The 12,719-nt window shown below is 42.2% G+C and overlaps 1 long non-coding RNA gene across 1 annotated transcript; it reads left to right on the forward strand.

Annotated features, from left to right (window-relative positions):
* The first annotated feature begins 3,466 nt into the window (after positions 1 to 3,466).
* LOC129856009 (uncharacterized) lies at positions 3,467 to 5,567 on the forward strand. The gene is made up of 2 exons (XR_008759593.1): positions 3,467 to 4,099; positions 4,227 to 5,567. It is a non-coding gene; the product is annotated as an uncharacterized LOC129856009 (long non-coding RNA).
* The last annotated feature ends 7,152 nt before the right edge of the window (positions 5,568 to 12,719 follow it).

The following is a 12,719-nucleotide window of genomic DNA, read 5'->3' on the forward strand; positions in this document are numbered from 1 at the left end:
TCTGGAGAGAGAAGGGAGAAAGAGGTCAGAGCACAGGGTAGGGCAGTGTGAGCAGAACCAGCGGTGTCGTTTGACTTAGCAAACGAGGATCGGATGTCGTCGACTTTCTTTTCAAAATGGTTGACGAAGTCATCTGCAGAGAGGGAGGAGGGGGGAGGAGGGGGAGGAGGATTCAGGAGGGAGGAGAAGGTGGCAAAGAGCTTCCTAGGGTTAGAGGCAGATGCTTGGAATTTAGAGTGGTAGAAAGTGGCTTTAGCAGCAGAGACAGAAGAGGAAAATGTAGAGAGGAGGGAGTGAAAGGATGCCAGGTCCGCAGGGAGGCGAGTTTTCCTCCATTTCCGCTCGGCTGCCCGGAGCCCTGTTCTGTGAGCTCGCAATGAGTCGTCGAGCCACGGAGCAGGAGGGGAGGACCGAGCCGGCCTGGAGGATAGGGGACATAGAGAGTCAAAGGATGCAGAAAGGGAGGAGAGGAGGGTTGAGGAGGCAGAATCAGGAGATAGGTTGGAGAAGGTTTGAGCAGAGGGAAGAGCTGATAGGATGGAAGAGGAGAGAGCAGCGGGGGAGAGAGAGCGAAGGTTGGGACGGCGCGATACCATCCGAGTAGGGGCAGTGTGGGAAGTGTTGGATGAGAGCGAGAGGGAAAAGGATACAAGGTAGTGGTCGGAGACTTGGAGGGGAGTTGCAATGAGGTTAGTGGAAGAACAGCATCTGGTAAAGATGAGGTCAAGCGTATTGCCTGCCTTGTGAGTAGGGGGGGAAGGTGAGAGGGTGAGGTCAAAAGAGGAGAGGAGTGGAAAGAAGGAGGCAGAGAGGAATGAGTCAAAGGTAGACGTGGGGAGGTTAAAGTCACCCAGAACTGTGAGAGGTGAGCCGTCCTCAGGAAAGGAGCTTATCAGGGCATCAAGCTCATTGATGAACTCTCCAAGGGAACCTGGAGGGCGATAAATGATAAGGATGTTAAGCTTGAAAGGGCTGGTAACTGTGACAGCATGGAATTCAAAGGAGGCGATAGACAGATGGGTAAGGGGAGAAAGGGAGAAAGACCACATGGGAGAGATGAGGATCCCGGTGCCACCACCCCGCTGACCAGAAGCTCTCGGGGTGTGCGAGAACACGTGGGCAGACGAGGAGAGAGCAGTAGGAGTAGCAGTGTTATCTGTGGTGATCCATGTTTCCGTCAGTGCCAAGAAGTCGAGGGACTGGAGGGAAGCATAGGCTGAGATGAACTCTGCCTTGTTGGCCGCAGATCGGCAGTTCCAGAGGCTGCCGGAGACCTGGAACTCCACGTGGGTCGTGCGCGCTGGGACCACCAGGTTAGGGTGGCCGCGGCCACGCGGTGTGAAGCGTTTGTATGGTCTGTGCAGAGAGGAGAGAACAGGGATAGACAGACACATAGTTGACAGGCTACAGAAGAGGCTACGCTAATGCAAAGGAGATTGGAATGACAAGTGAACTACACGTCTCGAGTGTTCAGAAAGTTAAGCTTACGTTGCAGAAATCTTATTGACCAAAATTATTAAAATGATACAGTACTGCTGAAGTAGGCTAGCTAGCAGTGGCTGCGTTGTTGACTTTGTTTGAGAGTGTCGCTGGCTAGGTAACCTCGGTAGCTAGCTAGGTAACCTCGGTAACTGGCTCGTTAATTAGTATAAACTACACAATTGTCTTAGATACAAGGACAGCAAAGACAACTATGTAGCTAGCTAACACTACACTAATCAAATCGTTCCGTTGATCCGTTGAATGTAATAGTTTCTACAGTGTTGCTATTCGGTGGCTAGCTGGCAGTGTTGACTACGTTACGTTACGTTAAAAGGACGAAAAATAGCTGGCTAGCTAACCGAATTAGTCTAAACTACGCAATTATCTTAGAAACAAAGACAGCAAAGACAACTATGTAGCTAGCTAACACTACACTAATCAAGTCGTTCCGTTGAATGTAATAGTTACTACAGTGTTGCTATTCGGTGGCTAGCTGGCTAGCTAGCAGTGTTGACTACGTTACGTTACGTTAAAAGTTACGTTAAAAGAACGAAAATAGCTGGCTAGCTACACAATTATCTTTGATACAAAGACGGCTAAGTAGCTAGCTAAGATTAAACAAATCAAACCGTTGTACTGTAATGAAATGAAATGAAAATGTGCTACTACCTGTGGAGCGAAGCGGAATGCGACCGGAATGCGACCGGTTTCCACCGGTTTCCACTCTAGCTTCCTGCCTGCATTATTCCCAACCCCATCCTGAGTGACTAAGAACCCATTTCTACCTCTTACAGTATCAAACATAGCAAACTACTATCTTTTATCCAACATATTTGTGTTTAGTCCTTGACAGTGTCATCAACAAAACTGATTGGATGTTCAACCAACTCTTTTTCTCCAGAGTCTGTGCGGCTTGTGGATGGAGCTGGTCTCTGCTCTGGGAGAGTGGAGGTGAAGTCCAATCAGTCCTGGGCCTCAGTGTGTGAAGCTGACTTTGACCGGCAGGATGCAGAGGTAGTCTGTGGGGAGCTTGGCTGTGGGGCTCCTGCAGCTCTACAGGGGGGGCTCTATGGAGGAGGTGAGGGTCAGACCTGGGATAAAGAGTTCCAGTGTAAAGGCAAAGAGTCCCTTCTCCTGGACTGTGACACCTCAGACAGAGAAAACAACACCTGCCTACCTGGTAATGCTGTTGGACTCACCTGCTCAGGTAAGAAACAGTTTGTCACTCAATCAACATTGTTTCTCACCTGGAGTGAAGAATATGAGAGACAATATAGGTGTGTTTTAGTGAGAAAATAGTAAGATTACTGTCTCTCTCTTTTCTTTTCTCAGAGCCTGATGATGTGAGGCTGGTGGGAGGAGGCAGTCGCTGTGCTGGTGGAGTGGAGTGGTACTACCAGGGAGAGTGGAGGATTGTGGGAACTGACTGGCTCTTGCCTTGGGGATACACATACAGTGGCAGTGCCAAGATCAGGAAGATTTTTGCCTCAGTAGTGTGTAGACAGCTGGGTTGTGGCTCCACTGTTTCAGTACTTCCTGGAAACACCACTAGAGGGTTTGGAGTTCACTGTGATGGTCCTGAATCTTCACTGAGGGAGTGTTTGACAATTTATGATCTCCTTCCTGGACTCACAGTGATCTGCTCAGGTAATAACAAGATATTATAATTATATTCAACTGATTTCCTTCATTCATACAACTACCTCTGCACCTCTCATGATGACTGTTTAGCTTGTCAGTCTGCTTTGCAAAATAGATCAATCAGTCAAGTAGGAATGAAATACAAGTTAAATATCCCAGAATGCTTTTGTATTTGAGTGTTATCTCAGTGAACGTCTCTACTCACTACCACTGTCACATGTCATGTTATTGTCATATCTAAATGAGGAAAGTAGTTGAGGAGCTACGTTTTCTTTTTCTCTCCTCTTGTTCCAGATGTCCTGCTTAAGCCTGATATCAACATATGTTGTCTCAGTGACTGTAGGCCCACTACTCATGTTGCCCTGTGAGGGAGGGTGGCTGGCACTGTTACATGCTGATGTTATTGTCATATCTATAGGAAACTAGTTGAAGAGGTTTTTCTTCTTCTCTTTTATTGTTACAGATCTCCTGGTCCAGCCTGATATCTCCCTGACTGACTCAATGGGAGGGGTCTCCAGGGGCCACCAGGGGCCCGAGATGTTCAGGGGCTACAGCTTCACCATCACCTGCTCCACTCAGCCACAGTACCCAGGAGGCTCCTTCCTCCTCACGTTCACCGGCTCCAACAGAACCCAGACCCAGCCAGCTGTCAATCACTCTGCTGCCTTCCTCTTCCCTGCTGCAGATGACTCCCACCAAGGGAACTACAGCTGTGTTTATGACAATTATGTTTTCTCTCATAACTTCTCCTCTGAGAGTGAGCTCCTCTCCCTCACCATCACAGGTAACTGAACATGAACCAGACTTATAACTTTGTCATTGACAGATTTCCCACAGATCTATGTGATGATGATCAGTCCCCTCATCAAAGGTGTTTCTGTTTGCAGCCTCTCCTCTGCCAGCCTTCATCATCAGACACGTTGTAGTGCTGCTGCTCCTACTGACAGCCATCACCACCTCCTACCTGTACTACAAGGTAAAGACATTTACTCAGACGTTACAAGTCATTTAAACTAGAGGGTGAGGGTGAGGGGGAGAGGGAGGGAGAGAGAATGGAGATACTAGAGAGTAAATGTCTGACTGTTGGTGCTGTGTCTCCCTAGCCCACCAGGAGGCAGAAGAGAGTGAACAGGGTGAGCAGCATGGATCTTTATGTCAATGCCATGGAGATGGTCTCTCTGAGCTCCAGAGCTGAAGCTGGACCGGGAGAGGAGAGAGCAGCCCAGGGGACGGAGTAGGAGTAGAATGAAGCTGACCCTACATGCTGATCTTAGGTCAGTTTTGTGTTTTAAATGGATGGTCAGCAGTGGACTGGTGTTTAAAATGTGGTGACAAACCTGAAGTGGTTTAATTTTAATAACAAGTTCAGAATTAGTTTATCTTTCTAGAACCTTGGAAGAAATCTAAAAGGAGTGACTGCAACCACCATTATTCCTTTTAGTTTGTTTTTTACCACCAGGCTACATGGGGTTCTGGGTAACATGGGGTTCTGGGTAACATGGGGTTCTGGGTAACATGGGGTTCTGGGTAATGTGAGGTTCTGGGTAACATGGGATTTCGGGTAACATGGGGTTCTGGGTAACATGGGGCTCTGGGTAACATGGGGTTCTGGGTAACATGGGGTTCTGGGTAACGTGAGGTTCTGGGTAACGTGGGGTTTGGGTAACATGGTGTTTGGGGTAATGTGGGGTTTTGGGTAACATGGGGTTTTGGGTAACATGGGGTTTTGGGTAACATGCGGTTTGGGGTAACATGGGGTTTTGGGTAAAATGGGGTTTTGGGTAACATGGGATTTTGGGTAACATGGGGTTTTGGGTAACATGGGGTTTGGGGTAACATGGGGTTTTGGGTAGCATGGGGTTATGATTATTTTAAGTGAGTAGCTCAATTACGTCTGTTTAGTGTTCCAGAATGTATTGCTTTTACTTTTGTCTTTATCTTATTTAGTGTCTCTTAGATTCTTTATCTTATTTAGTGTCTCTTAGATTCTTTATCTTATTTAGTGTCTCTTAGATTCTTTATCTTATTTAGTGTCTCTTAGATTCTTTATCTTATTTAGTGTCTCTTAGATTCTTTATCTTGAAGTGTTTCCAATATTCATCCAGGTATTATTATGGTCTTCTTTTCCTTAAGTCGTTTTGGTTTGTTGTTGTTTACTTCATGATGTTGTTGGTGGTATATATAGATAATGATGTTATTGATTATAAATGTTATGATATTGATTATGGTGTAGATTATTGTTTGAATGTTGTGAGTAGTCTAGAGATAATAATTGAATTGATTATAAATGTCATGATATAATTATTGATTATGAAGTAGATTACTGTTATGATGTTGCTCTCTAAACTGCCATGTAATCAACTGAATGCTTTTAATAAAATTACAGGCTGTCAGTCTTGTGTGATTCCCCTCTTGGACAGACTACAACATACAGTATGAATTAACTGAGATCAGTCTGTGTGATTCCCCTCTTGGACAGACTACAACATACAGTATGAATTAACTGAGATCAGTCTTGTGTGATTCCCCTCTTGGACAGACTACAACATACAGTATGAATTAACTGAGATCAGTCTGTGATTTCCCTCTTGGACAGACTACAACATACAGTATGAATTAACTGAGATCAGTCTGTGTGATTCCCCTCTTGGACAGACTACAACATACAGTATGAATTAACTGAGATCAGTCTGTGTGATTCCCCTCTTGGACAGACTACAACATACAGTATGAATTAACTGGTCATACATTTGGCAGGAAGTTAGGAAGTGCATCTCAGTTTCCACCTCATTTTGTGGGCTGTGTGCACATAGCCTGTCTTCTCTTGAGAGCCAGGTACCCCCCTGTATATAGTCCTGCTATTGTTATTTTAGTGCTGCTCTTTAATTACTTGTTACTTTCATTTCTTATTCATATTTTTTTTACTACATTGTTGGTTAGGGGCTCGTAACTAATACAATTTGATTTGATTCGAGGTCTGCCTACGGCGGCCATTCTCAATAGCAAGGCTATGCTCACTGAGTCTGTACATAGTCAAAGCTTCCTTAAGTTTGGGTCAGTCACAGTGGTCAGGTATTCTGCCTCTGTGTACTCTCTGTTTAGGGCCAAATAGCATTCTAGTTTGCTCTTTTTTTTGTTAATTCTTTCCAATGTGTCAAGTAATTATCTTTTTGTTTTCTCATGATTTGGTTGGGTCTAATATGTTTGCTGTCCTAGGGCTCTGTGGGGTCTGTTTGTGAACAGAGCACCAGGTCCAGCTTGCTTAGGGGACTCTTCTGTCTGTCTGTCTGTCTGTCTCCCTCTCTTTCTTTCTGTCTCTCTCTCTCACACACAGATGAGGGGCTAATAATAACACCTGCTAATTCAAACAAACAGAAGGGGAGAAGATAAGACATCAATGTAGTTATTTATCCTCCACATAGACTATGATGTATTGTTGTCCTGGTGTGTAGTTATTTATCCTCTATAGACTATGATGTATTGTTGTCCTGGTGTGTAGTTATTTATCCTCCACATAGACTATGATGTATTGTTGTCCTGGTGTGTAGTTATTTATCCTCCATAGACTATGATGTATTGTTGTCCTGGTGTGTAGTTATTTATCCTCCACATAGACTATGATGTATTGTTGTCCTGGTGTGTAGTTATTTATCCTCTATAGACTATGATGTATTGTTGTCATGGTGTGTAGTTATTTATCCTCCATAGACTATGATGTATTGTTGTCCTGGTGTGTAGTTATTTATCCTCCACATAGACTATGATGTATTGTTGTCCTGGTGTGTAGTTATTTATCCTCCACATAGACTATGATGTATTGTTGTCCAGGTGTGTAGTTATTTATCCTCCATAGACTATGATGTATTGTTGTCCTGGTGTGTAGTTATTTATCCTCCATAGACTATGATGTATTGTTGTCCTGGTGTGTAGTTATTTATCCTCTATAGACTATGATGTATTGTTGTCCTGGTGTGTAGTTATTTATCCTCCACATAGACTATGATGTATTGTTGTCCTGGTGTGTAGTTATTTATCCTCTATAGACTATGATGTATTGTTGTCCTGGTGTGTAGTTATTAATCCTCCACATAGACTATGATGTATTGTTGTCCTGGTGTGTAGTTATTTATCCTCCACATAGACTATGATGTATTGTTGTCCTGGTGTGTAGTTATTTATCCTCCATAGACTATGATGTATTGTTGTCCTGGTGTGTAGTTATTTATCCTCCACATAGACTATGATGTATTGTTGTCCTGGTGTGTAGTTATTTATCCTCCACATAGACTATGATGTATTGTTGTCCTGGTGTGTAGTTATTTATCCTCCATAGACTATGATGTATTGTTGTCCTGGTGTGTAGTTATTTATCCTCTATAGACTATGATGTATTGTTGTCCTGGTGTGTAGTTATTAATCCTCCACATAGACTATGATGTATTGTTGTCCTGGTGTGTAGTTATTTATCCTCCACATAGACTATGATGTATTGTTGTCCTGGTGTGTAGTTATTTATCCTCTATAGACTATGATGTATTGTTGTCCTGGTGTGTAGTTATTAAACCTCCACATAGACTATGATGTATTGTTGTCCTGGTGTGTAGTTATTTATCCTCCACATAGACTATGATGTATTGTTGTCCTGGTGTGTAGTTATTTATCCTCCATAGACTATGATGTATTGTTGTCCTGGTGTGTAGTTATTTATCCTCCACATAGACTATGATGTATTGTTGTCCTGGTGTGTAGTTATTTATCCTCCACATAGACTATGATGTATTGTTGTCCTGGTGTGTAGTTATTTATCCTCCATAGACTATGATGTATTGTTGTCCTGGTGTGTAGTTATTTATCCTCCATAGACTATGATGTATTGTTGTCCTGGTGTGTAGTTATTTATCCTCTATAGACTATGATGTATTGTTGTCCTGGTGTGTAGTTATTTATCCTCCACATAGACTATGATGTATTGTTGTCCTGGTGTGTAGTTATTTATCCTCCATAGACTATGATGTATTGTTGTCCTGGTGTGTAGTTATTTATCCTCCACATAGACTATGATGTATTGTTGTTCTGGTGTGTAGTTATTTATCCTCCATAGACTATGATGTATTGTTGTTCTGGTGTGTAGTTATTTATCCTCCATAGACTATGATGTATTATTGTCCTGGTGTGTAGTTATTTATCCTCCACATAGACTATGATGTATTGTTGTCCTGGTGTGTAGTTATTTATCCTCCACATAGACTATGGGGTATTTTTGTCCTTGTGTGTAGTTATGTATCCTCCATAGACTATGATGTATTGTTGTCATGGTGTGTGTGTGGTGATTGATGGTGATAGGTGGGTGTGCTGTGAGTGTAAATGCAGAGCCAACTACTCCATGTCTGATCAGGGTCCAGCAGTCACCCACCAACCCTGGAGAGATACAGTCACCCACCAACCCTGGAGAGATACAGTCACCCACCAACCCTGGAGAGATACAGTCACCACCAACCCTGGAGAGATACAGTCACCCACCAACCCTGGAGAGATACAGTCACCCACCAACCCTGGAGAGATACAGTCACCCACCAACCCTAGAGAGATACAGTCACACACCAACCCTGGAGAGATACAGTCACCCACCAACCCTGGAGAGATAGTCACCCACCAACCCTGGAGAGATACAGTCACCCACCAACCCTGGAGAGATACAGTCACCCACCAACCCTGGAGAGATACAGTCACCCACCAACCCTGGAGAGATACAGGGTTTGCAGGATTTTGTTCCAGACCACCAGTGAAACGCCTGAAGTCAAATTGTCTAATCATAAAGGATTTGATGATATATTGATTGATAGGTATTGGTTCAAGTGGTGCTGGGCTGGGGAAACGTCTGCATACCTGGTCTGGGGAAACGTCTGCATACCTGGTCTGGGGAAACGTCTGAATACCTGGGCTGGGGAAACGTCTGCATACCTGGTCTGTACCCCAATAATCTCTCTTTCCTCCCAAAGTGTGCACTTGTTCACTTCCCTTCATGGACAGGATTTGACAAGAATTGATTATCCAATGCTTTTACACTTTATGGGGAGTAGTGAACGAGTGCACATGTCAGGAAGCAGTAAATACTTTTGGGACGCAACCCTGGCCCAGGCCGGAAGATCTCCAAATTGACCACTTGGCAAAGGGAGCCTATAAATTCTGTGGTGCTCTATTCTGGAATATTAACTGGCGTTTGTCGCCCCCTTGTGGAAATAACCTCTTATTGATCTGGCTCTATATAGAGACCTCAGTTTCGCAGTTTGTACCTCACAGCACACCGTACAAATATTCGAGGTTAAACTCTTATATTACTGTTCTGCTAGCAGCAGGATAATATGCTGGCAGCACAACATCAGATTTTTTTCTTCTAAATAAGAGTCCCCTGCAAAGACAAGCTCAACTTTGAGAATATCTATTATTTTACTGCTGTAGTGGACTACAACACTTTTTCACAGCATTGCAACCACTTTTTAAACATATAAATGGATAATTTTACATATTTTGATATTGTGTTATTTAGACCAGCATTTATTTTGAAAGTTTTGAAACTAAATACTGGTATGTTGAACGCTGTTGTGTAGGTCAGTGGTGTAGTGCTGCCTGGAGAAGTGGGTACACAGTACTCTAATTTAGTAAAACATTTTCCAAACGGCCCAGAGAAGGAAAGGCACCCTGTGTGAAAAGCATGAGAAACAGTGATACACACTCTGAATGACCTAAAATGATGAATCCCATATTGGTCTTTCACAGTCAGGCCAACCCAAGCTGTACTGTTCAGTAGGATAATAGTAGGCCAACCCAAGCTGTACTGTTCAGTAGAATAATAGTAGACCAACCCAAGCTGTACTGTTCAGTAGGATAATAGTAGGCCAACCCAAGCTGTACTGTTCAGTAGAATAATAGTAGACCAACCCAAGCTGTACTGTTCAGTAGGATAATAGTAGACCAACCCAAGCTGTACTGGTCAGTAGGATAATAGTAGACCAACCCAAGATGTACTGTTCAGTAGGATAATAGTAGGATAATAGTAGACCAACCCAAGCTGTACTGGTTAGTAGGATAATAGTAGACCAACCCAAGCTGTACTGTTTCGTAGGATAATAGCAGCTCAACCCAAGCTGTACTGGTCAGTAAGATAATAGAAGACCAACCCAAGCTGTACTGTTCAGTAGGATAATAGTAGACCAACCCAAGCTGTACTGTTCAGTAGGATAATAGTAGACCCAAGCTGTACTGTTCAGTAGGATAATAGTAGACCAACCCAAGCTGTACTGGTCAGTAGGATAATAGTAGACCAACCCAAGCTGTACTGGTCAGTAGGATAATAGTAGACAAACCCAAGCTGTACTTTTCAGTAGGATAATAGTAGACCAACCCAAGCTGTACTGGTCAGTAGGATAATAGTAGACCAACCTAAGCTGTACTGGTTAGTAGGATAATAGTAGACCAACCCAAGCTGTACTGGTCAGTAGGATAATAGTAGACCAACCCAAGCTGTACTGGTCAGTAGGATAATAGTAGACCAACCCAAGCTGTACTGGTCAGTAGGATAATAGTAGGCCTTTTATTGAAACAGAGAAACTGAGTCAGAAATTCACAAATTCAGAATTTTTCTCATTTTTTCGGGTTTTTGTTCTCAAAGTCAGACTTTTTTTTTACAGAAAAACAATGCAATTGTTCTAAGTCCATAACAATACTTAAACCAATCAGGAGACCACTTTTGAGGTTTGGGGAAAATCTAAGAAATTTACATTTTTGAGAGTAGTTCCCCTTTAACTCAAGTGTACAGGCACCTAGCACTATTGTTGGATTAGCAGTGTTTCTTTCGTGCAGGAACCTTGCAATATTGTTGGATTAGCAATGTTAATATAGTACAGAAATCTTATGTTTATTTGACTCTGATGATAAAGAAATAGAAAATATTCCTGTAAAGGACTGTGTTAAATATTTAGGAATACATCTGTCAAAAAACCACAGTCAGACAACATATGAATTTCTCTCCTAAAATTAAGAAAACCAAAAATATATTTAATAATTGTCTACAAAGAGATCTTTCTATACTTGGGAGAGTACTTCTGTCCAAGGCAGAGGGACTGTCTGGTTGTGTACCCCTCGTCTTTGTTTGTAAATCCTGCTACTTGTAAAGAGATCAACAAGACCTTTCTTGACTTCATCTGGAAAAATAAGTCTCACAAACTGAAGAAGTCAGTCCTCTGTAATAAAAGAGCTGAAGGAGGTCTGGAAGTGTTGGACTTTGTGACATAAATAACACTTTCAAGATCAACTGGTTGACAAGATGTTTGATCAATTGTCACGATCGTCAATGGGAGAGAGAGAGGACCAAGGCGCAGCGTGTGGAAAATACATCTTCTCTTTATTAGAAGGACAACGAAACAAAACAACGAATAGACGAACGTGAAGCTATCAAAGACTAAGTGCAAACATGCAACATAGACACAGACAATTACCCACAAACCCCCAATGCCTATGACTGCCTTAAATATGGCTCTCAATCAGAGACAATGAACCACAGCTGCCTCTAATTGAGAACCAATCTAGGCAGCCATAGACATAACTAGACAACTACACTAGACACTACAAAAACACATACATTCCCCCTGTCACACCCTGACCTAACTAAAAAACATAAAGAAAACAAAGAATACTAAGGCCAGGGCGTGACATCAATACTGATTCAATATGGTATTTCATTCCAAATAATGTGTTTCATAAGTTGGGAGGTCTTCAATTTTTACTGAAATGTCATTATATTCCTGAAAGATTACCCGCTAAATTGGCTAGGTTTCACCAACAAGCTTTAAGGCCTGGAAAATATGTTTCCTACACAACTTTTCCCCTCATAAAGCTCTTTTGTGGAATAATTCAGACATAACTGTAAGGAATAAGTCATTGTTCTACCCCAACTGGCATGAGAGGAATATTGACTTTGTTCTTGATGTTTTTGACAACAGAGGTAATATTCTGACATATGAACAATTTATAACATTGAAAGAGTTTCCAATTCCTTTCAGTGTTTATTTCTGTGATCAAAGCCGTTCCCAGTGGTCTAACTACACTCATGAAAACTCATCTTAGCTTTGGTAATGATCACAAAGTTTATCCAGAACTCAGATTGAAAGGCGTGGGCTTACTTGAGAAATCTTGTTGTAATAAATATATAAGACAAATTCTTCATTCACAAAACCAACTTCCACCGAGAGGAAAATGTTTCTGCAACATGCTTATTATTCCTGACATTGTCTGGAAAAATGCCTGGTTAAGGCCTTACAAATATTGTATACCAAACAAAGTTAAGGAAGTGCACTTTAAAATTTTACATAAGATACTGTATATCCATGTAATTCTATGATATCCAAATGTGTGGCTGTTGATGATATCTGCGTTTTCTGTGAAATAAAGGTGAGAATCTGTCCCACTTGTTCTTTAATGTAAATTTGTGTCAGAATTTTGGGAAAACCTTGAAAAATACTTATTTACCATTATGAACACGACCCATGTTTTTGACATGAAAGATATAATATGTTACTATTGCAATGATAACAAGACCA

The sequence above is a fragment of the Salvelinus fontinalis genome, chromosome 5 (genome assembly GCF_029448725.1).
Source record: "Salvelinus fontinalis isolate EN_2023a chromosome 5, ASM2944872v1, whole genome shotgun sequence".
In the NCBI taxonomy this organism is placed as follows: Eukaryota; Metazoa; Chordata; class Actinopteri; order Salmoniformes; family Salmonidae; genus Salvelinus; species Salvelinus fontinalis.